This window comes from Lepisma saccharinum, chromosome 24 (genome assembly GCF_977018435.1).
Source record: "Lepisma saccharinum chromosome 24, izLepSacc3.1, whole genome shotgun sequence".
Taxonomy (NCBI): domain Eukaryota; kingdom Metazoa; phylum Arthropoda; class Insecta; order Zygentoma; family Lepismatidae; genus Lepisma; species Lepisma saccharinum.
The window spans coordinates 58,957,364-58,981,097 of record NC_139252.1 but is presented as its reverse complement, the minus strand read 5'-3'; the positions used below and the strand labels follow the sequence as shown (position 1 = coordinate 58,981,097).

Below are 23,734 nucleotides of genomic sequence, written 5' to 3'. Positions count from 1 at the left end.
AAAATTATATTAAAGAGGAAATGAAAAGTAGGCTTAATTCAGGAAATGCATGTTACTTCTCTCTTCATAAACTTTTGTCTTCTCGTTTAATATCTAAGAAACTAAAATTTCAAATATACAAAACAATAATTTTCCCTGTAGTATTATATGGGTGTGAAACTTGGTCCCTTACATTGAAAGAGGAACATAAATTGAGAGTATTTGAAAATAAGATCCTTAGGAAAATATTTGGAGCTAAAAGGGATGAGGAGACAGGTGAGTGGAGAAGGTTACATAATTTAGAACTACATAATTTGTATTCATGTCCAGATGTTATTAGAATAATTAAATCAAGAAGACTTAGGTGGGCAGGCCATGTGGCACGAATGGGAGAGGAAGGAGGAGTTCACAGGATTCTTCTTTGGAAAGCCGATGGTAAGAGACCTGTAGGAAGGCCAAGACGAAGATGGAGGTACAACGTTGAGATGGACCTAAAGAAAATCGGTAGGGATGGAAAAGAGTATATAGATCTTGCTCAAGATAGGGACAGATGGAAGGCCTGTGTTGCTGCAGCCATAAACCTTCGAGTTTAAGAAGGCTAGAGAGCAGGCACGTATCCAGGAATTCCTTTCGGGGGGGGCTCAACACCATTTTTTAAGGGGTATAGTAAGAACCTCACAATTGTGTGTTTAAGACCAGAGGTGGCAATTGGGTTCCAAAACGGGGCGGGGGGGGGGGTGCGGAGGGCGTTGCAAGGAAAGTTTACTTTCTCTTGGTAGCCAAGGCTTAACATTAAGAGGTCATAATGTTGAGGCAAAAAAATAAAAAATGGGGAACAACTATTTCTTAAATCTTTGCCACTGTAAGGCTGTCATTTTAATCAGAACGTGAAATCGGAACATTTTTTACCACTCGACTCCTCTGTTTCCATGCATTAATATTGTGTGCCGGAACCATCTCAGTATGTGTGTTTGTCCATTTCTTCTCATCAGCCATAAAAACATCTATGGTATCTTTGAGTGTTTTTACGAAGCTGTTACACATGCACGGGATGGGCAATCCACTCGACAACGCGAGCATAGACGCGAGATTCAAATTGTGGGTTGCGAACTGGACGCAGACAGCGCTCGAATATTAGTCTCTGATTCGAGCCTGAACACCACTAACGTGTCTTGTCCTCCCATTTTTTCAGCTCTTATAAAAGCCGAAACCCACCAAATTGTTCAGATTCAGGCCTTAGCACTCACAAGTGTTCAAAAATGCCTGTCACAGCTTCCGCTGTCTTGTCATATATCGGCACGAAACAAAGGAAATCTTCTCGAATACGGCTGGATCACGAAACAATTAATGCACAGTGAAAACCTTCCGTTCCCAAAACATATAATGTTTCGTCTCCCAGTATGATCAAATGCTTATTCATTTATCTCCAGTGACGTGCCCAAAGGAGGGTTTGTGAGGTTATAACCCCATTTGATCCAGTATTAATTATTTTTTTTTAAAAAAAAAGAAGGGCGTGAAAGACAGGGAAAAAATGACAAAATCAGGACTGACCACCAAAAATAGTATGCGTAACCCCTCTCCCTTCCAAAAATCCTGGGCACGCCTCTCTTTATCTCGGACACATTTTTTAAAATGAACTCACCAGAAGTTTTTATCATCGTATTGGAGATGCGTTCTCAGGCGACACGGTGTGAAATCTCCCTTATTAGGCCACTGTCATTGTCACCTCGAAGTAATAGCTCTTGTTGACCACAGAAAAAAATTATCCTCAACCGGTGATAATGCTCCTCAGTTTTCTTCTCTCTCCTATATTTTCTGTGCTTGTTCACTATACAGGCAACACCTTACGATTTGATATACACAGGACATGTACTATGTAGACATTTTAACGAAAAATCGGTTTAAGTCAAGGATGGCTAGGTGGCTCAATTGGTAGAGCCCTGATTTGGATCCTGGTAGAGCCTGCAATTTCCACCTAAAATGTCTACATATGCAACATCTTCCTGCTTTCTCTTCTCTTCATTCATAAAATTTTCGGCTGTATCTTTATGATAGTTAAGTGTTTGAATGTGTTTCGAACCCAGAAGGCTTAAACAAAAGTATTTTTTTATATCATGAAATTCTCAGACTGCATATACGAAATTTAGTTCTGGCAAAACTAAATCATCACTCAAAACTTTGATTTTCAGTTGATGATTGCAGTTTATTTCTGTTTTAATATCCGGTACTGATGAAATATTCACTTGAGAGAAGAGAGAGAGAGAGAGAGAGAGAGAGAGGCATTGATCTCTTCGGCCCTCGAACCGAACTAGCACCACACTGAGGCCCGGAAGTTCTGCTGTCGTCAATGTCTTCATTTTCGAATCACTATATCTTATAAAGCAATCAGAGGACGCTGACTGATCTGATCACCAATCGACTGTATGAATTGTCACACTTACCTCTGAAATCTAATTAACCGAGTCTTTGTACAGATCAATCGAAAAATTGAATCCGCGTATTTATATCCTCATTATATTGTAGAACGTTCAGCAGATAAAACGATTCGTTAATATTGCCAGTAGTTGACTCCTTCTCTCATTCAAGAACGTACCCTCTCCCGCCTTCCAGAGATTAGAAATTAAAACGAATTGCCCTACGTGTGGCGCTACCTTTCCTCAAGTGCGCTGAGACAACACCGAAAGCGCAAGAAAAGTGTACGTGCAATATTACCAACAACAGGGTTATAGAACATTCTCCGTCTTGCCTCGATACTTGTCTATCTCCTTAAATCATCGTCACATTATTCAAAAAGCCAAAAACCTAATTTTATCTAGTGTAAAATAAAAAAAAACCTGGGGGGTGGGGGCTCGAGCCACCTCAACCCCAGCTTGGATACGTGCTATTAACAATAACAGGGTTATAGAACATTCTCCATCTTGTCTCGATAATTATTTCTCCCAAATTATCATGACATTATTCAAGAAGCCAAAATCCTAATTTTAACTAGTGTAAACAGAAAAAATCCTGAAGGAGGGCTCAAGCGTCCTGATTCCCACCTTGGATACGTGCTATTGACAATAATAGGGTTATAGAACACTCTCCGTATTATCTCGATAATTATTTCTCTCAGATTTATAAATTTATTATCTTCACATTATTCAAGACGCCAAAAATCTAATTTTATCTAGTGTAAATTTAAAAATTTCCTGAGGGGGGAGGGGGCTCGAGCCACCTCATCCACACCTTGGCTACGTGCTATTAATAATAACAGGGGTATAAAACATGCTCCGAAGCCAAAAACCTAATTTTATCCAACGTAAACTGAAACATTTCCTGGGGAGAGGGTCGAGCCCCCTGTGCCCCATCTTGGATACTTGCTTTTATCAATAACAGGGTTACGGAACATTCTCCGTCTTGCCTCGATAATTATTTCTTTCCTTAAATTATTGTCACATTATTTTATTTCACACCACAAGAAACCAAAAACCTCATTTTATCTAGTGTAAACCTAAAACTTTCGGGGGGGCTCGAGCCCCCTAAGCCCCCCCTCTGGATACGTGCCTGCTAGAGAGTTAGTTAGAGTTAGTTAGTTAGTGTACAAGAATGGGACAAGAAAAATTAAGGATCACACAAGATGGTTTACGCCAAAATTCCAAGATTTTTGCAGAGGTAAAAGGAACAAGTGAAGCTATGCGTTCATGCCCTCCGCTGAAAGTACCATACCAGCATTCGCTTGCAGTGACTGGGTGTAACCACTGGAAAATCTGGATATTGGGTAACCTGGTTCGAACTTTTCAACAGAAAATCATGATTAATATAAGAATGAATCGAAACGGGATGTTATAAGCTCGAACAGTTTAAAGCTGGATCCGAACCACTGTGTGCCTCCACTGGATATCGAACCAGCGACGTTACCACTACGCCATCGGCGAGGCTCGGCTGGCAACAGAAACAATATGTAGATCATTAATATCATTCGGATGTCGACCTCGCTATTACAATTAAAATTATGAAATCCGCCCTCTCAACCATGAAAGCCTTGTAATGAGGGCGCTCGTTACAACAAAGGCATTTGCAACAATTATGAGCTTTTCTAACTACTCCTCCACGCTTTCTCCACCGAAGGGTCGAATAGAAATGTATCGTGCTTTAACTATCCCGAGTAGATCACAAAAAGCTTCCTCATTCTTCAGAAACTGCATTATTATTCCAATTCCTACAAGTACCTACAGCTTGTGACGTCAGTGTTTAGTAACAGGCCGGCTGATGAATGCACCAAAAGCAGTTTATACACTGTAATGCGTCACTGGAACCACAAATTTAACTTATTTTGGGTCAATTGACACATTTTGTGTTCTGTGTGTAGATGTAAACCGTCTCGATTCTTCAGCACTAGTCAAAAATCGATTATCTCAGGCTAACGGCCTTCCACATTTACTTGTAGAAGATAGCGGTAGATGGCAGCGTTGTGCTACTGCAGAATGTACCTTGTTATATTTGATTGTAGTGCCTTTAATTTGCTTGCATTTAAACTTAAAAACGACGAAACATATTTGCAAAATTTCTAACAGCACGAGTGTGTTCTGGTGGCGTTTTCCATCACGCACAATGACCACACATAACAAAGCTCTTGTGCCTGGAGTTCTGCTTGTTCCATATAGTTCCACCCAGTAGGCTTGTAGCAGCAGTTTAAATGGACGTTCCACTACACGCACTGGTGGAACGTTCGTCCATATCTGGAAAGAATATCTGTGAGAACACGTTTGGGCCTTTCCCTTCTGCAAGAGAAAGTTTCAATTGTTAATAATTTTCCTCCGTACCTTTGTGTGCCCGCTAATGGAGTCTTAATGAAAAACCTTAATACAATGGATTAAACCACGCGGATATTGCTGTACTTACACGAACTTTACACCTAGATATTCTTGCTCATATGTAACCTGTCACAACCATCTTAAAATACGACGTCATTTTCATTACAATGGGGCCCGACCCTGTGGCCGAGTGGTTAGCACATCGCGCTGCGACGCCAAGGGTCCCGGGTTCGAATCCTGGTCGGGCTTGGTTGTTTGTGAATGTCCATTCATCAATTTCATCATTTCATCACTCATCCCCATCTTCGCAAATTAGCCAAGAGGCACAAAACGCGAAGTAAAATAAAACTAAATCAATCAATCAATTACAATGGGTAACCTGTTCATGGCATCAACATCCATCAAACAAATAGACCTATTTTAACAGTATTTGATTTGAAATTACAACACGATCTTTTTATGAGCGTGTAACAGAAAATCTCACGTTTTGATATAGATACTGCTGTAATGGTTATTGTGGAAAGTAGACTGCGTTGACAGCTCGAATCGCCATCTCGCCCCTCTCCACGGCCTAGGTAAAAGTTTCTTCATTATGTTGCTTCATTCATCTATTCATTCATTACCTTTAACATCACATGGAGGAAAAATAATAAAATAGAAACAAAAAAATGCAAGGGTCAAATGGCATGTCTTTATATTATTAAAAACTGAGTGGGGGGTGTAGGATTATGCACAAAATTGCAGTCTATTTATACACAATTTCGTCGAACTGTTACTGTTTCGTTACTGTGCCAATCTGTTTCATGACTGTTTTCAATTATTTTATTTCCCTTGTCACGGTGTATTATGTTACCAATTCACCTAGTACTAGTGGGTGTAAGGATGTTTTAGAGGGATGTAAAGATACATTTATCACCAAAATTATCGTAAATCTTCGTGCAATATTCCAAGCAGTTATGTCATACCCCAGACTTTTAGCAAACATGAAACTGCTCAACGACTGGAAACTGAAAACAGCTTTTATTATATTTTCCGTTGTCTACTGTATTTGGCAACGTTTGTTTTTAAGTCTAGAACCACCCTCCACTTCAGATCGAATCCAGGATTCCTTGATGACAAAACGCCGTCTTTACCACTATGACAGCGGGTAGGCCTTGAATGCCAGCCTATAGGAACAGTCGTGAAGAAATTAAGTGATTTTTCCTTACTTGTGGATACACGTTATTGAATTCCAGTAGTTTTCCAGCAGAAACGAACTCAAAAATATGACAGTTTCTAAGCGAAACACCCTGTATGAACCTCACTTGTTCCATATACACCAGGAACAATTTGAAGTCCCGTCATGCACCGGAGACAATGATGCCATCCAGAGGTCATGAAGGCTTTCGAACGCAATATCCGCGCAATGCACCTTGGTTCCTTCCTTTGGGGGCTTTCGACACGCGTCCCCTCCCTCCTACGGGATGCAAATAGCGGACGTACATGGAAGCCAATTACAAAGGCTACCTGGCCGTTGCCACATGTTAAAACCCTCCAATTAAAAGAAGGAAATGCCTTCATCCTTCGCGAGAGCCATCTATCGGCAACCTTCGAAAGCGGATCTTCAATACTTTCACTGAGGTTGCAACACGATGCGACATCGCACAAACTTGGGATGCAGCCAATTCATTCCTTCGACAAGAACATGATCGGTCTTGCATTGCCAGTTCTTGCACAGCAAAGGACAAGAGTTCGAATCTCGTTTACGACTGCCTTGACCTGAGTTTCGACAACTTTGATTGATTGATTGATTTTGTTTATTTTACTTCGCTTTTCTGCCCCTTTTGGCTAATCGCGATGATTAGACACAAAGACCACCCACGCCAGGATTCGAACACAGGACTCCTGGCGTCGTAGTGCGCTGTGCTAACCACTCCGCTACGGAGGTCGGCGTCGCCAGGGGAGGGCCAACAGGTCCGTCGACCCCACCCCCTGAAATTGGCATCGTTCACCTCATGTTACAAAAAGCAGAAAGCTTGCTATATTTTTGTAAATAACAGGAATAAGTTCAGTTAGTATTCGAGCATAACTATACCAAAGTATAAATTAACAGTATCGTAAAAATTTTGAGTGAAAAATACAGGAAGCAGATTATGTGTTCTTAACAATTAAAGTTTCATGTGAGAAGCCAAATTACATTAACTTTATTACAAATTTCCCCCTTCCTTTTAAATGTTACTCTTAAATGAAGTACGTAAAAGCTAATAACAATTAATTAAAATAATTATGCATTTCAATACACTGACTGTAAAACGTAGAAATATTTTAAAGTTGTGCCGGATATTCACCCATCTGGTGGATCGAATAGAAAACTCCCCCCAGGAATAATAATACATTTGAAATATAATTGGTTTATCATTATTAGTCTATATTAGTTATTTTATAATAATCTTAGCCATAATTATTTCTACTATTCCTGTTTTAAAATAGCTTGACCTACAATAGTTTCAGTCTTGTGTACCCACTTGTTTTAGAGATGTCTAGAAAGTTGCCGCGAACAGATCTTGAAAGAAACGAGCCAAAAAGCAGCAAAAAATCGAAGAGCACTGGCAACCCTGCCGCCGGATATAATGAACTGGAAGGGAAAGCCTGATGAGTCGTCGCCCGCCGGCCACCTTGTCTTTCGGCCACATCTTGGCCGCGCCCTCCCCGGCCACCGAGAGGTCCCTTGCCAAAACAAAACACCACCACACCCGGGCCGGACCTCCCACCAGGCAGCCATAAACCCGGACCCAGCCGTCGGCGGTCGGTGAGGCAGCGAGAGCATGGAGAGGAGGACTCCCACATATCCATTCCGAATGAACTCTCGAAGCCGGATCTGCGACAGCGGCGTGGCGTATGGACGTTCACACGGGGCAGTGCACGCCTATGGAGTTGAGCTAGGTCAGCGAAATCTTGTCAAAAAAACCTAAAACCTTGCTAAATTTAGGACTCGCCAAAGTCGTTGGAACAAAGCTTGATTTCTTGGCGGTTTCGCTTATTTCTTGCATTCCTGGCTGACAATGGTGTCAGATTCAGGGTTGCCACTATCATACTTTTTGCTGTTGCAAAACACTTTCTGATTGACTGATCTCGTTACTCTCTCTTTTCTGTCACATTTGGCCAATCGCGACGATGAGGATGAATGGTGATAAGACGAAATTGGTAATAAACATACATGTACTGTACACCCAACAGCAAAAGGAATAGTATCTATTTTCATTCGGCCTGTTTTTCCACAATGTGAGTCCTAACTGATAGTATAAATACTTAAATAGTTCCATTCCTATAGAATAAAAGCATGAAAATAGCCATGTACATACAGTAGCTATGCCTACTAATATCTTTGTAGTCGGCTGTAACATCAAATGCAGCATATCCTGTTTCATGTGCAAAACTTTTCAAACCACCCTCGCATAATTATAAAAAAATAAAGCCTTACCGATTTTTCTAAAACTCATTGCTATAAACAGAAAACCAAATTGGTGGAATGAAGGGGTGCACAGAAGTAGTTCGACCAGTGGATCCTATCGCTTCACAAACGAAATATCCCAATGGTCGTCGATGACTCGCGCTTTCTCTCAGGTACGCGTCTGCCTAACTACAAAAGCCTGAAGAGACGCGAGATGCTTCGACTATATAAAGAAGCCCTCCCCCACGCCTGCGATAACGGTCCGCCTGTGATGCGATTACCGAGAGGAGGCGACAAAGTAGCTCCGTGTCGCCAACCTGCTTCCCGGAGATCTGAGACGCATCCCGACACAAAAGGCAGGAGATTGAGCCTTGTTCGTTACTACTCCCGGGGCCCCATTTCCATACCCTCCCGCCCCTCTCGCCTTTGTGTTACGCCGCGATTCCCTCCCCCGCTATCACCTTCAGTGGAAGTGCTGCAGATACTCTGTTCCGCCTATTTAGTATTCCCCACGACTCCTGACACAGCTAACCGTACCCTCTGAATTAAATAGGGTTATAGCAGAAACACGAGAAATGTCAGCTGGAAGGTAGGTTGTTGCCCATTTCAGGAAATTTCATACCATCTGTTCAAAAAAATGATAGGTTTACTTTCTGCGTACCTGGTCATCCAAATTCGCCAAGCATCCCGTTTTACACGTATCATTGAGATGTGTTGGTGATCACCTCACTAAAACATTCGAATTATCTGTCTTACCGACGCTTTCACATTACACAATTCAGTCAGATATCACCACATTAAGTCATATTTACAACACTATGTTAAAAAATCTGTAGGAATTACCACCACGACACCATCCATACTCGTTACGAACTACCGCTCCACATCATCCGTACCCGTTACGAACTACCGCTCCACACCATCCGCACTCGTTACGAACTCCCGATCCACACCATCCGTACTCGTTACGAACTCCCGCTCCACACCATCCGTACTCGTTACGAACTCCCGCTCCACACCATCCGTACTCGTTACGAACTGCCGCTCCACACCATCCGTACTCGTTACGAACTGCCGCTCCACACCATCCGTACTCGTTACGAACTGCCGCTCCACACCATCCGTACTCGTTACGAACTGCCGCTCCACACCATCCGTACTCGTTACGAACTGCCGCTCCACACCATCCGTACTCGTTACGAACTGCCGCTAACCACCATCCGTACTCGTTACGAACTGCCGCTCCACACCATCCGTACTCGTTACGAACTACCGCTCCACACCATCCGTACTCGTTACGAACTGCCGCTCCACACCATCCGTACTCGTTACGAACTCCCGCTCCACACCATCCGTACTCGTTACGAACTCCCGCTCCACACCATCCGTACTCGTTACGAACTACCGCTCCACACCATCCGCACTCGTTACGAACTACCGCTCAACATCATCCATTTTCGCTGCGAGTGAACGGTGCACATCATCCATTTTCGCTGCGAGTGAACGGTGCACATCATCCATTTTCGCTGCGAGTGAACGGTGCACATCATCCATTTTCGCTGCGAGTGAACGGTGCACATCATCCATTTTCGCTGCGAGTGAACGGTGCACATCATCCATTTTCGCTGCGAGTGAACGGTGCACATCATCCATTTTCGCTGCGAGTGAACGGTGCACATCATCCATTTTCGCTGCGAGTGAACGGTGCACATCATCCATATTGGCAAGGAATGACCGATCCGAAGCATCACATATCGCTGCGAATTCCCACTCCACATCATTCAAATTCGATAGGGGACAATCATTCAAATTAAAAGCTAAACTCTCTATAATTTAGTATGAGATTCTGTAAAGCAACAGCAAATGCAGATAGGAGGGCGTTTGCAAATCTCTTCCAACAGAGAATCGTCAATGAATCTGCTATTTCGCGCATTTCACGATCGAAAAATTTGCAAATGCATCAAGCTGTGGAAAGCTTAAGAAGTGAAGAGATCCCGAGAAAATAAGCCCATTCTCTGATATTGATTATTTCAGATATGATCGCTGCACTTTTTCTCTTCTCACTTCCGCTACTTTGCGTGTCGCACGTTAGTCGTATGCAGATTTTTGCTCTTCATAGGAGTCTTGTAACGCAGGAGTTACAGGGTGTCCCAAATGTATGTTACCATTTAAAAGTGTTGTTGCCTGAAATATTAAAACAAATATATATTTTTAGTTTCAGATTCAAGAGAGTAAACTTTGAGATTATAATGGCCAAATTAACGACGGAAGAAAGAATCAAAATTATTTTCTTTCACATGCTTCTTAATCGATACTCTGACATTAACTGGCCTCCCAGATCCCATGATTTAACAGCACCAGACTTTTTCCCATGGTGTTTCCTCAAAGAACGGGTGTTTAGAAGCAAGCCCAGGGCACTCCCCCGTTTCAAAAACAACACCCAGGAGGAGATTCAAGCTATTGGCCCAGACATAAAGAAAAGTAATGGAAAGGGCACGTGTCTGTCTGGCGAATAGGTAATGAAGCCCACCTACGTGACATACTCCACACCTAAATAATGAATCTTCTATTTGTATACTATTTGTCATTCAAATTTCTTGTCATTTTTTACATTTGAAATGGTAACATTCATTATGGGACACCCGTACATTTCAACGTTGCACAGATATCAGACTTTTCGGGTTCCCGAACAGTAGAGAAATTCCAAAGGATAGTATCTAAAAGTTGTCCATTATTCGTATTTTCTGCACTATGTCTGAGATTTCATTAAGTGCAAAAATAATCACTTGAGGGGGAAATAATGTGTAGAATTTTATATCTTCACTGCGTCGGGAAATTTCAAAAAATTTCCCGACCTAGTACGAAATTGGAGATTTTCTTCAGTCCCGAACGTTGCGAATTATTAAATTTCCCCTTCCCAATCCCGTCCCGACCCCATTTACAAACCTTATAGTGGTGCAGAACCTCCAGCGATATGTGGCTTCTGATTGGCAGTCATTCCGGAAGTTAATCCAGTGTTACTTCAAGGTAACGCTAGATGGCAGGGTTGAAACTGACAGTGTACATTTCATGGATTCATCCCAACAAGATAAGCAACCCCTTCAAACTGAGGTTAATATTTTAGCACATTTTTTTAAGTTAATGCTTTGAAAAAGAGGAAATCAGAACTCTTCTTGAAGTGAATGGATTTCTTATTTAAAGTCACATCAGTGCCAACATTGTAACTACTTATACACATTCATTGTATATTTACTATGTCACGTCCATGGTTTATTAAACAGAAATGGAATTATTTAGTATATTCCAAGATATGAAATTTCTCCTTTAATGCAATAATCACTTCATATATTTATGTTACAAGCGCTTTCAGAGATATCAACATTATTATTTTCAATGGCCTCATATTGATTTTTATCACTTGAAAACGATTCCTAAAAAAATTTAACAGTTTTTTTTTTTTATTCAAATATATATTTCTTAGCATAATTTCGACAATGTGATTACAAATTTTATTCCTAAATAATCACGAGTCTGATATAAATGTACTTATCCTGTATACAGTCAAACAAGGAATGACGGACAAGGAAAGTACACACTAAACACTTCCGGTGAGTACAGCCAATAAGAAAGCGTTACATACCTCTGGGTCTACAGTACTTTACGGTTTGTAAATACGCGTCCCGACCAAACATTACTTTGTCCGACACACTCCTAAGCCAAGCGTCAGGTTAACCTTGCAGCAGGTTTTCGCATATGTAGATCCAAACGTGCGCGCAAGAATATAGTTCCACTGAGACGGGTTCTATTCCGACACAACTGCATACTTGCAAGAACACAGTTATTTGATTTGTAAAATACAGACAAAATAATACATTCATTAGCAGGTGTGGACTTGATCGGTTGCAATCACTGTGCAGACGAACTTGGATCCGCAGATTCGCCAACTGGAGTTTGTATTGAGCTCAGGAATCCCTGAAGCCCAAGTGCGAGTCGAGCAAGACTGAATACGTTGCAGAGCGCGTGGAATCCGTGAAACCAGTGTTGCACATCCCACTATTTTAACCCTATGTTTATTGTGATTAATAATCGTGCTATACAGCGGCGAGAATAGCTGAATCAAGCAAGGTTTCCTGTTCAGCGAGTGTTATTGTGGGCTTCATCCGAAGGGAAAAGCTCTTCAAATCAAGCAAGTTGTTTAAAATGCATAATCCTCCTTACGGAAACAAGATCAAAGTAAAACAGGCCGTGAGGTGATTTGCCGTCAATGGGCGCACGAACTGTATCCCGGGTGTTGAATGATTTGCGGTTTGAGTTTAGGAAGAGGAAACGATTGTTTGTTGTTTGACTACAAAAGAATGTCCCCGGTATTAAAAGATATCACCGTGAGAAGAAACATGTTTATTATTTGGACCAGACGTGCTTTAACTCTGGGAGGGGCGTGGGCGTTATATTGATTTTTTTTATTATATATATATCACCATGCAAAACCACCGCCAGGGCTGAAGAAACCGACGAGAAAGGGAGAGGGGAAGGGGGAGGCTTATTGTTTCACCTACTGACGGCAATGACGTCTTTGTTGAAGGCGCATATATTTACTGTTCCGTGCAAGGAAAGGGATGGATGATTAGCAAGAAATGGACAGACCAAGATTTGAATCCTGGTTTAGTGAAGTGATTCATAAATTGTAACCAGAATAATAGCAGCAGACAATGCACCTAATTGTATATATCCACAATAACAAATCATACTTTTTTTTTGCTGGTATAACTTGAAGTGCGTGTGTCTTACAGTAACAAAGGTTTTCATGAACGTATTTTTTTATAAACCAAAAACAATAATTTGTCATTAAATTCAAGAGGGCCTGTCGTTGTTTACTTATATCTTTGTTTATTTTTATTTTTGCGTGCTCGAAATATACACACATGCTCATGGGCGTCCGGAAGGAGGGGCAAGGGGGCCGTTCCCTCCCTGGAAAATGAAAGTCAACCAAAAATTATGTATTTCACACATATAATTTCATTTTAGCCACAATAATATGTTAATTATTGCATTAACACAATAAATTCAAATTTAAGCAATGTTATTAGGGAACTACACTCTTTAGGGGGAAATGTGACTTGTTTGCCCCCCTGGGAAAAATACTCTCATGTTTCGAAGATATTTCGCATTTATATTAAGTAATGACACATTTTTTAAAATAATTTATGCGCCGAAAGTACTTCTAAAATGTTATGTTTCAGGAGACAAAAAGAAACACAAATATATTCCGCTTGACATGCATGCGGGTTTTGATGTGTTGTGCGGTTGGCAATACTGTAGATTTTCTCAGTGTCTGCGATGTAAGCAGCTCGGCGGTTGAGGCAAGACTGGCACGGAAGATTCTGTGCTCAGTTCCCGCGCGGATTGATACATAAAACCTGCTGCAAGGTTAACCTGACGCTTGGCTTAGTTAGAGCAGTCAGCATGATTCTAATGTCTCTGGTAAAAGCGTTCTGTCGTTATTTTGTTGGGCATGACAGTTAACTGCTGTAAGTATCAGAATCGCATGAGCTTTTCCAGCTAGGCTATCTCAGGGGAGGGAAGTGCCCCTCTGGCCCCTATTCCGGGCGTCCTTGTTCTCCACGCGAAGAATGGAAAAATTTGAGTTTATTTTCGCATATAACAAGCTATTTCGCACCGTTATAATCTTGTTAAATACCCCGGAAATGTGACGACTTGTCTGTGAACAGGAAAAATTTGCAAATCCATTATTGACATCACCATATAGTTCGGTTTTCCGCCGTCATGGCGCTGCACAAACCTAAAGTAAATCAAGACAACCAACTTGGTAAGAAAGAAACCCTTCTGCGTATACTGTCTCGTCACATGTGCTTCCTTCCGCCCGTGCATCACGATTTCTTATCAGCGTGCAGCGTTTCTACGTCAGTCGGGCCGCGAAATGTGAAGGAACTCGCGAGAAAATGCCTGAATCAGTCACGACTCTTTTCCATTTTTTAATACGTTCGAGTGTCTCGCGTCAAGGGCATAACCTGTGGTATATGCGACGGCTGTGGTCCCTCCCTCCCCTCTACCTGCACGCGTCCTGCATGCGTGCAAGACACGCGATTTTTTTCCCACTTTGCGTGTCCGAAACAGTGTTGCAAACCTCGAACTTAAACCTTTAGTTTGTAGTAGGTTCGCAAAAGTGTTGCCAACTTAAGGACTAAAACTCGAAGCAGTGTTGCAAACTTTTAGCGTCATACAACTTGGTTCAAAGTAACCGAGCGAAACAGTTGAGCTTTCAATTTAAGTCGCCTGCCTAATTCTGTAAGTTAATTGCAATGAGGATTTGAACCCACGTCTCATCACGTTACATAATATTCAGTTAGGTAAGTTGGTATTCTATTGTGATTGCATACATATTTAATTCAATTCAAGGTCCCGAACCCGGGAGCTTTAATTACAATGCGCCAGCGTTACCACTCGGGAGCGGCTTAAACCGATAACGAAATGAAAAAATGCGATCGATTGATTTGCTTTATTTTACTTCGCTTTATGTGCCAGTTTTGGCTAATTTGCAAAGACGGGGATGAGCGACAATGTGATGAAATTGTTGAATGGGCACAACATCTATGCCCACGCCGGGGTTCAAAGGGGAAAATTATCATTAGGGGGCTATCAGACCGGAGCGACACGTGTCACATGGGGACAAACTCCCAGGAATGAACGCAACCTTTCGTATCGAAGCAACACAAGTTCCACGTGTCGCTAGAGATAAGGTTGCCCGCAGAGCATATCGCGATTTGGCCGTAAACAGAGTTCCAACTTCAATCCGTTGCCACTATGTGGGGCATGTTGCCCAGTCCGCTCTCCAGGCGGGAGATTTCTCCGTGCGTGTTCCAACTTGCATCACTCTGCCGCCGTGGCGTATTGTACAGATCGATTCTTCCACTCACGACTCACGCCCGGGAAAGGAGACAGCGTACCTTATTGCTTATGTCACAAAAAACCACCGTGGCGAAACTCAGAGGTGACCGCATTAGCAGTTATCTACACGCAATGGGAAAGGGACAGGAAGTGAAGAGATGCATTCCCCCATCTTCCAAGGCTTAGCAAAAAACTACACCCTTAGAGATTTGGCGAGACGAGAACGAGACAGACTTGCTATCAGAGATTCTCAATGTAGAAAACTAGATTATGATGTAAGTTTGCCCTTTTTCGTTTTGGTATAAATTATTCCGATACCGGATTGGAGATGGGGACTTCTCCCACGAATCCCAGACGAGAACGAGAATGCCAGAAGAGCCTAGAACGAGAATGCGAGAAGAGCCTAGAACCAGAATGCGAGAAGAGCCGAGAACGAGAATGCGAGAAGAGCCGAGAACGAGAATGCGAGAAGAGCCGAGAACGAGAATGCGAGAAGAGCCGAGAACCAGAATGCGAGAAGAGCCTAGAACCAGAATGCGAGAAGAGCCTAGAACCAGAATGCGAGAAGAGCCTAGAACCAGAATGCGAGAAGAGCCTAGAACCAGAATGCGAGAAGAGCCTAGAACCAGAATGCGAGAAGAGTCGAGAACCAGAATGCGAGAAGAGTCGAGAACCAGAATGCGAGAAGAGTCGAGAACCAGAATGCGAGAAGAGTCGAGAACCAGAATGCGAGAAGAGTCGAGAACCAGAATGCGAGAAGAGTCGAGAACCAGAATGCGAGAAGAGTCGAGAACCAGAATGCGAGAAGAGTCGAGAACCAGAATGCGAGAAGAGTCGAGAACCAGAATGCGAGAAGAGTCGAGAACCAAAATGCGAGAAGAGTCGAGAACCAAAATGCGAGGAGAGTCGAGAACCAAAATGCGAGGAGAGTCGAGAACCAAAATGCGAGGAGAGTCGAGAACCAAAATGCGAGGAGAGTCGAGAAGTTGGATACGAACCTAAGACCTCTTTATGATAAAGCCAAGATGTGATGCCATCAGGAAGGTCCCAAAACTTGTCAAACATAGGTTCTTGCGCTATGTAATTTATTACTTTACTTTTCCAGTGCCTACAAAGTGTATAACTATTAACAAGAAAAGTCGTACAGTCAAAATAAAGTGTATATTCACCAAAATTGAGCCGACATACCACGTGATTGCCCTTGTATTGCCTAGTCATTGTCGAGATTTCGGGAGCAGAAGTGGATCATGGAAATGCAGCTGCACGGTATACCTTCACCCCATTCAACCACTTCTGCAAGTTTCGACTCGACAACCACCCCTAATATCCTTGTAGCAGTGTTGCCAGATGAAGCGAAATTCTCTACAAGAAAGAAAAATCAGGTAAATTGGGAGAAAAGAGGAAAATATTAAAAATATCAAAATTGCAGGAACCTTTGAAGATGACTCACACTGGCGCTCAATCGTAGCTCCACCCCAAAGAAGAATTGCCAAGCTCCGAGGTAGAGTGGTTGGTTAGCAGCGCGCTACGACACCAGGTGTCGCGGATTAGAATTCCACCCTGGGTATGCGTTATTTGTGAGTGTGCCTTCATCTTAGTAAGGGGAATTTATTTTTTTTAGAACAATACCTTCCATTATTTAATAACAATAACATTGATTCCTTTTAGTCTAATTCATTTTTCTGTCGTTTTGGCAAATCGCGAAGATGGGAATGAATGATAAGGTGAAATTGATGAAAGGACAAAACACACATGGACAACTCACAACACAAGTCCCACTGGCTGCGAATTTAGACGCCAGAGCCTCTTTAGCGTACAAAATGCAGTCCACATGGTGTACTACGAGGGAGAGAAGTTGATCGAAAAGATCACCTCATATTAACTTTTGTCACGGAAATGTTTTTTTTTTGTGAATTGGTGTTTTGTGCGGTAAGTGGTGAAGTTTGTGATAACTGTTCCAATTTTTCCCTGAGACGCAGGGAAAATTTGCACCTGAGAAAGGGGAATTGTGCTCTATGGCTGTGGCAACACTGCGCTGTAGCAAAACGTGCTATCTATCCTCGATCTTTTATGTAGCAGTCCACTGGTTTTACAAAAAAAAACAGACATTGTTGTATCAGAACTCCAACATTTCCACAATCAATTGTGGAGGTGAAAAAAGTTTCGTTAACATGTCTTGACAACGTGTGAAAGAAAACCACAAACTTCAAATACTATCATATTTCCCATTATATTGTAGATCAGGGGTGTCCAAACTTTGTTTTCCATGCAGAGCCCAATTTGTCGTGAGCCATACTACGTTTGCTAATGCTAAAGATATTGCTTCAAATTCAAATTAAAGGATTTATCAGTTCTAAAGAACTTTGGCGGACCGGGTGGTCCACGGGCATTATTTTGGTCGACCCAGCTATAGAATTGATTATACATTGTGTAACTACACTCTGTCCAGAGCGAGAGAACGAAAGTAAGTCTCTGCGCAAGCAGTTACTCGAGATAGCTCTACCCAAGAGCACTACCAATGAACACGTGAGGGGGGGATTGCGTGGAGGGGGAAGCGCCTGTTGTTAGCAGCCTTTGCAGCAGCGTGCACTGCTTCGCTCCGCCCATTCGCTCTGCCCTTCTTGTGCGGCCGTGCTCTAGAGATATCCGGGACATAGTATAAGCAACAGTACACCATATTAATGAAAAACTTGGTACATATTGAATTTGATGTCAACCTATAGGTATTGTGGGCCACCAACACCACGCCACAAACAGGAACTAAATGAAGTGAACCTTATTCAGTGCGTCTTGGTACGTTGGACAGAAGACAACAAAAACTCTGTCATATTATTTTCATGTCGCTCCCTTTGAGTACTCAAAAAAACAATCTGCATACATTAGCTTCCCTGTAGCTTAGCTTTTCCCACCAAACCCTACACAAGAAAGCTTAAGATGATCGCACAGAGTGACAAAAGATATCACTTCCGCTGAGTGAAGTAGACGGGGGGGAGTAATTCTTACATGGTAACTTGACAGACGCTTCGATTACATTTTTTATTTATTTAACGTCACTTTTCTGCCACTGGCTAATCGCGACGATGAGGATGAGTGATATGGAGACATTGATGAAGGAACACCTCAATGAACACCAATTGCCACGCCGAAATTTGAACGGGAACCCCTGGCTTACAGACACCTGGAAAGAATGTTCATAAGTTGCATACATGAATTCCCCCGCTGATGGAACATGAACCGGCTTCCACTTTAAACACATTTTTGGTATTTTCAGAACTTCGCGACGATGAGATTGAACGATGTTTACACGAAACTTGACAAGAGCGACACTAGACCCCAGGCCGGGATTCAAACCCGGAATTGTTGGTGGCCAGTTCGCTCAATGCTTTCGGTATCCCGGATGGCTAGGATGATGTTGAACGGATGATATCGCTGAATAAACACAATGACAACCCTTGCCCGGGTTTCGATCCCAGAACCACTACGCTAACCACTTCGCCACTGATGCGACAACAGATATGCCACCACACTGTTGTCAATGTGAAAGTACTTTGAAAGGAGAGAGAAATGTTATTACAGTTGCGACTTCAGGTACCATGGTAATTTAGTATTATACGCAATTTTGAAGTATTTTCACCGCATTTTGTTAGTAACAACTGTTTGTATGTACACTAAAATAGCGAAAGAACACGCCGAAAATAACTATCAGTACCAATTCTAACCTAACTACGTAAAATTATAGCTGCTGTTGTGGAAAGTAGTTTTGGGTGCTAAATTCACTTGCGTGAAACTTTCTGGCTGTTCTGCTTCACTTGGAACATGTAGCTACGCACAACGGAGGTAGTCCGCATAAGTAACATCTACCGTTACTGGGGGGAAAAGTAACTTTACTTTCAAAACTCGTGGGTTCGAATCACTAGAAAGGAAAGGACGGTCCTCATCATTTCATTCACATTGTCAAGATTAACGGACAGCGCCGTACAAGTAGAGATGCATCACATCGTTCTATTCGATGGACGTTTCAGTTTGGTTCGCAAATCGTGAAGGGTGAATTGCTGATATGAATAGCACCGAAGTATTAATACGCCTCGATGGGGCAAACGCGTTGCGTGATCGACTGGCAATCTCGCCACCAAAGATCTTAAGTTCGTGTCCCGGCCTAGACATGCGTTTACCCTCATCAGCTTAATCATAATTCAGTGATTTATCAAGATTTTTTTTTATCTGAAGGAGGGGGGGGTAAGTTTGTATTTAGGGAGGTGCGAGGGTAAAGTGTAAATTTAGACGCAAAATGTCCATAATTTGGGCCTTTGTGTGTGTTGAGGAAATTGCAAAGGGGGGAGTCATAGGCGTAACTTAGCGGGGGCAAGGGGGGGAACTTGCCCTACCCAAAATTTTTAGGTTTACGAAAATTTACAAGTTAATGCTACTTTTGTAAACCTCCTGGAACCTAACTAGTATTTGCAAAAGTAACCTTTATCAAAATAGTTCTGCATGATATTTGTGTTTTCTTGAAAAAAAATTCTTGTCAATTCTTCAGTCAGAATTCATCTTTATCGTCGCGATTGGTCATAAGAGGCAGAAAAGCACTCCAAAGTAAGAAAACTTCAATTACAACGAGTCGGTCTCGCAGTCTTTAAAACTATTTCAGCACATCACAAACAAGTTACATCCATTTTACTTTGGTTGCAACTATTGTCACCAGGTGGCGAGACTAGTAGAATGACCAGTACTTTTTTAAAAAAAAACAAATGTTAATATGCAATTATATTCCACATGTAGCCAATGTTTTGCAAGATAAATCACTCAACTAGCCATAAACCACAATGTACAAATAAAGATGAGTATTGTTATTGTCAGACACGCCAGTTGACATAACTCTCAGAGTATGAACATTTGGAACAGTTTATTTTTTCCGAGAGACACGTGGAACCTAACTGCCTAAACAAGCAGTGCAAAAGGATTTTTCTTATAAAAGAACGTGTATATTTTATTAAAAAAGATCTCCACACAGTCAAAAATCATAAGATCTAGTGAAGATAGTAGCTCTGTCTTACTATTTTTAATAAGTGATTGTCTAATAGGTGTATAATGTGCCCACATCGCCTAACCGTAGCAATTGCCATAACTTCCTGTACAACAATCAAACATTAAGCAGAACAACGGTAACTTAACTGTTTTGCAACAAACAATTCAATACTTACATGCTAGTAATCGGACTTAATTGTAAAAATAGGTCAAATAGACAACTTACCCAATCGACAGACCGATCCTAGGCGACTCGTCTACACAATCTAGAAGACCTGAGTGATTCTTGTTCGCAAACACAAGAGGGGGGGAGGGGTGATGTAACGTAAAGACAGAGAAAGAAAAAAAATAGCGATTAGTTAAGAAGATTTCACTCCAGTTAAAGTGACACCTTTTGAACCACTGACACTTTTATTTTAGCACTACACCCACGTCGGTACACAACACTTTCTTCAATGCCTGTTCCTCGTTTCAGTTTTCGGGAGTCGAATGTCGCAAATTTGAGTGATCGATGCCATAACTTCTTGACGTCTGTGTAAGCGGCGAAACCACGCGCTTCCGTCTCTCCTCGTTGTTGACTGCAACGCGATTCCGAGCACACTGCCTGGTGAGGTAAAAGGGAGCGACACACATTCTATCGTCTGCACGCCGGTGTCAGCGTTGCCAACTACCAACTTTAAAAAAATCCGTGATGTAGCGGGTATGAAATTTTCGCAAAATTGATCCTTACGATTTTTCTTTACAATCTTTTGGGTAAACCGCGACGATAAGAACGGGCGATGGAGATATGTGAAGAACAACCAATATCAATTCGAAATCATGTGAGGTATCATTGTCGAACTGTTTGTTTATGATTGTTTACGGAATAAACAGTCATGGGTTTGATTCTCAATGGGGACACATTCACCAGTAGCGATTGACTTTTCTGCACAAAATAATCTAACCTCTCCAGAAATTTTCAGATTACATCCGTGAAATGTCTGTTGGATTTATTAGTATTTCATGAAAGCATATGTAAAAACTGGCTAAACCCTTACGAGAATATGCCACCCTGTTACGCACGTGGCGCAACCGGCCTTTGAGGACCAGTAAAGTTCACTTTCCATGGGTGATGCGAGCAGTGGCGTACCGAAAGGGGGTTAATGGGTGTCAATCTCTCTTTGGCCCAGTATTCCTGAAAAATAACGTCAAAGGAACGATAAGAAGGCAAAATGAGGACTGGCTGCTAAAAAAAAAATGTACGCAATCCCCCTGCGATAATCCTGTGCACGCCACTGGACGCTAGGTCAGCACCTCAGTCCCATCGTCGCTATATTCTAGCTTCCGGGACCACGATCGCCTTCTCCAATTGCCTGCACGAGTCAAAGTCCCCGAGCACCACCCCCCCCCCCCTTCCCAAAGAGGAGCAACTTTCTTTTATTAAAAGAAGGGTGGATATAATGGGATTGTTTCATCTGTTGCTTGGAATTAATGACACTGAACTAAAAAGAAGCCCTGTTGTGTTCAAAATACTCCTGTTCCGTGCAATTATATGCATTATTCCCTGAAAAATGCACAATAAATAGTCACAATGGGACTCTGAATTCATTACTCATTTGTAAGTACAACGGTTCCAATTATTACTATTTTAACCATTTGCAGTTATTTATTTGCGGTTTGCAACACTGCCTTGCTGTTTCCAACCTCTCCGTGCCGTGCCGAGTGCTGCCAAAGAGTCGTATGGGGCAGTGGAGGAGTACCTCCTTGTCAGCAGCTGGGTAGCACCTCCCTCTCCCCATTTTCGCCCCTCCCTCTTCACAAGGTGGGTCAACCACTGTCGCGGTTATTAAGAAATTTGCAAACAAATTCGTAAATATTCCCGCACACGTCATTTTGAGCCAATTCAACCGGGACAAATTGTCACTTTCTGTGAACGAATGAGGATTGAGGAGGGGGGACGTTTATCAATAAAAGCTTCATTTCAATAACCGACTGTCCAATTAATCAATTATAATGCGAAGTACGTATGTAATTAATAGGTTAATATTTTCAGAGTTGTTTTATGGGCAGTGTTGCCAGATGTCCTGCATTTTTACAGAACTTCCCGATTTATATTTTGTATTTTTATATTGTTATTTAGCGTCGCTTTTCTTCGATTTTTTGGCTATTCGCGACGATGAGAATGAGTAGTTCCGTTAACCAGCATGATTGGTGTGTAAAAGAGTTTAACGTTCAGTGTGTGTGTCCTGTGTTGGCAAAGAAGCAATATATTTCCTCACACCATAGTTTTCAGAAGTGAGGTAACTAGCGTAGCCCCTTACAAACATAGGCGGTTTCAAGTTCGAATCCTCTGTAAGATATGAACATAACGTTGTGTTGGCACACCTGTCCACAATTCATAACCGCCGTCATTACTCTGCGCAGGCAGAAAATGGATGTAAAATAACGAAAATACAAAACACTACTTTCGAAGACCACATGTTGCGATGTGGAGATTTTAACAGACACCCCAAAGCATTTGTTCAAGTGTGCTGATATGATACTCCCCTTGCACGTTTGCCAAAGCACACAGCCACAGTAGCGTCCGAAATATGATTGGTGTTTGTCTTTTGTTTCCAAGTGTAGAAAACTTCCCGCGTGGGCTACTCGGCAGATTAAAAAAAAGTCAAAACAACAGACTGGTTTCGAATCGAAGCATTGTTCTCTGTGGACTGTTGCTAGATGATCCTAGTGGGTGTTATTGTTGCAAGGAAAGCAAAATTTGACAGTTAGACCTTTCGGAAGGTAATAACAAAGGTCTTTCCGCTGCCATTGTTAATACACCTGCACTATCTCTTCGACCTGAGTACATGCTGAACCGGTTCTTCCAACGACATGCTTCGATTCTGGCATTTACAAGGGCTCTGGATTCTGTAAAATTAGAATTACTTCTAGAGTTTGCTTTTAGTCCACTTTATGCACAGGCTGATCCGGACTGGACCTATAATTTAACGTGTCTTTGATTTGATTTATTATATTTTACTTCGCTTTTCTGCCACTCTTGCTAATCGCGAAGATGAGGATGAATGGTGATAAGGTGAAATGGTTGAAAGGACAATCACACACACAAGGACAGCACACAATGCAAGCCCAAAGGAGGATTGTACTGGCTGAGTGTCCAGACGGCTCTCACTTAACGCACGTAAGTCAAACACCTCGGTCAAGTGCCAAGCTAAATGCTTTCGTTGTTACGCTAAATGCAGTGTATTTATACTAAGAGACGTAAACCTGAGAAGCTTAACTTAGCCGCCAAAGAATTCCGCGCTTTGGTCAGAAGAAACGAGGCGTTTCACCAGGGAGGTGTTTGACTTACGTGCGATGAGTCCAGACGCCAGAGCCTCGCTAGTCTGCAAAATGAGGTTCAGGGTGTACTACATGAAAGAGAGATTGGCATTTGGGTCAGGAGCGTATATTCCAGGCAAGCTACGCAATCTGCGAAGCCTGAAGCCTAGAAAGAAAAATACTGGAGAAATATTGATTAGAAAATGTGAATTAACCTGATTTCAAAAAGATTCTGAAGTTGGCAACCTGAATTCTTAGGAGTTGGCAACCTGAATTCTTATAAGTTTGCAACCTGACTACC

The 23,734-nt window shown here is 42.1% G+C and overlaps 1 protein-coding gene across 2 annotated transcripts in view; it reads right to left on the bottom strand.

Moving 5' to 3' along the window:
- The window catches only part of stet (rhomboid serine protease stem cell tumor), a 553,830-nt gene that overhangs the window by 122,557 nt on the left and 407,539 nt on the right, over positions 1 to 23,734 (bottom strand). Inside the window, exon 1 of one of the 2 annotated variants that reach the window (XM_083110954.1) lies at positions 20,360 to 20,723. The exons of the other annotated variant lie outside the window; for it this stretch is intronic. The gene's annotated coding sequence lies outside the window, so the exon portion shown is untranslated. Of the gene's footprint in view, positions 1 to 20,359; positions 20,724 to 23,734 lie in introns of those variants that run through there. 2 annotated transcript variants of the gene reach the window in all.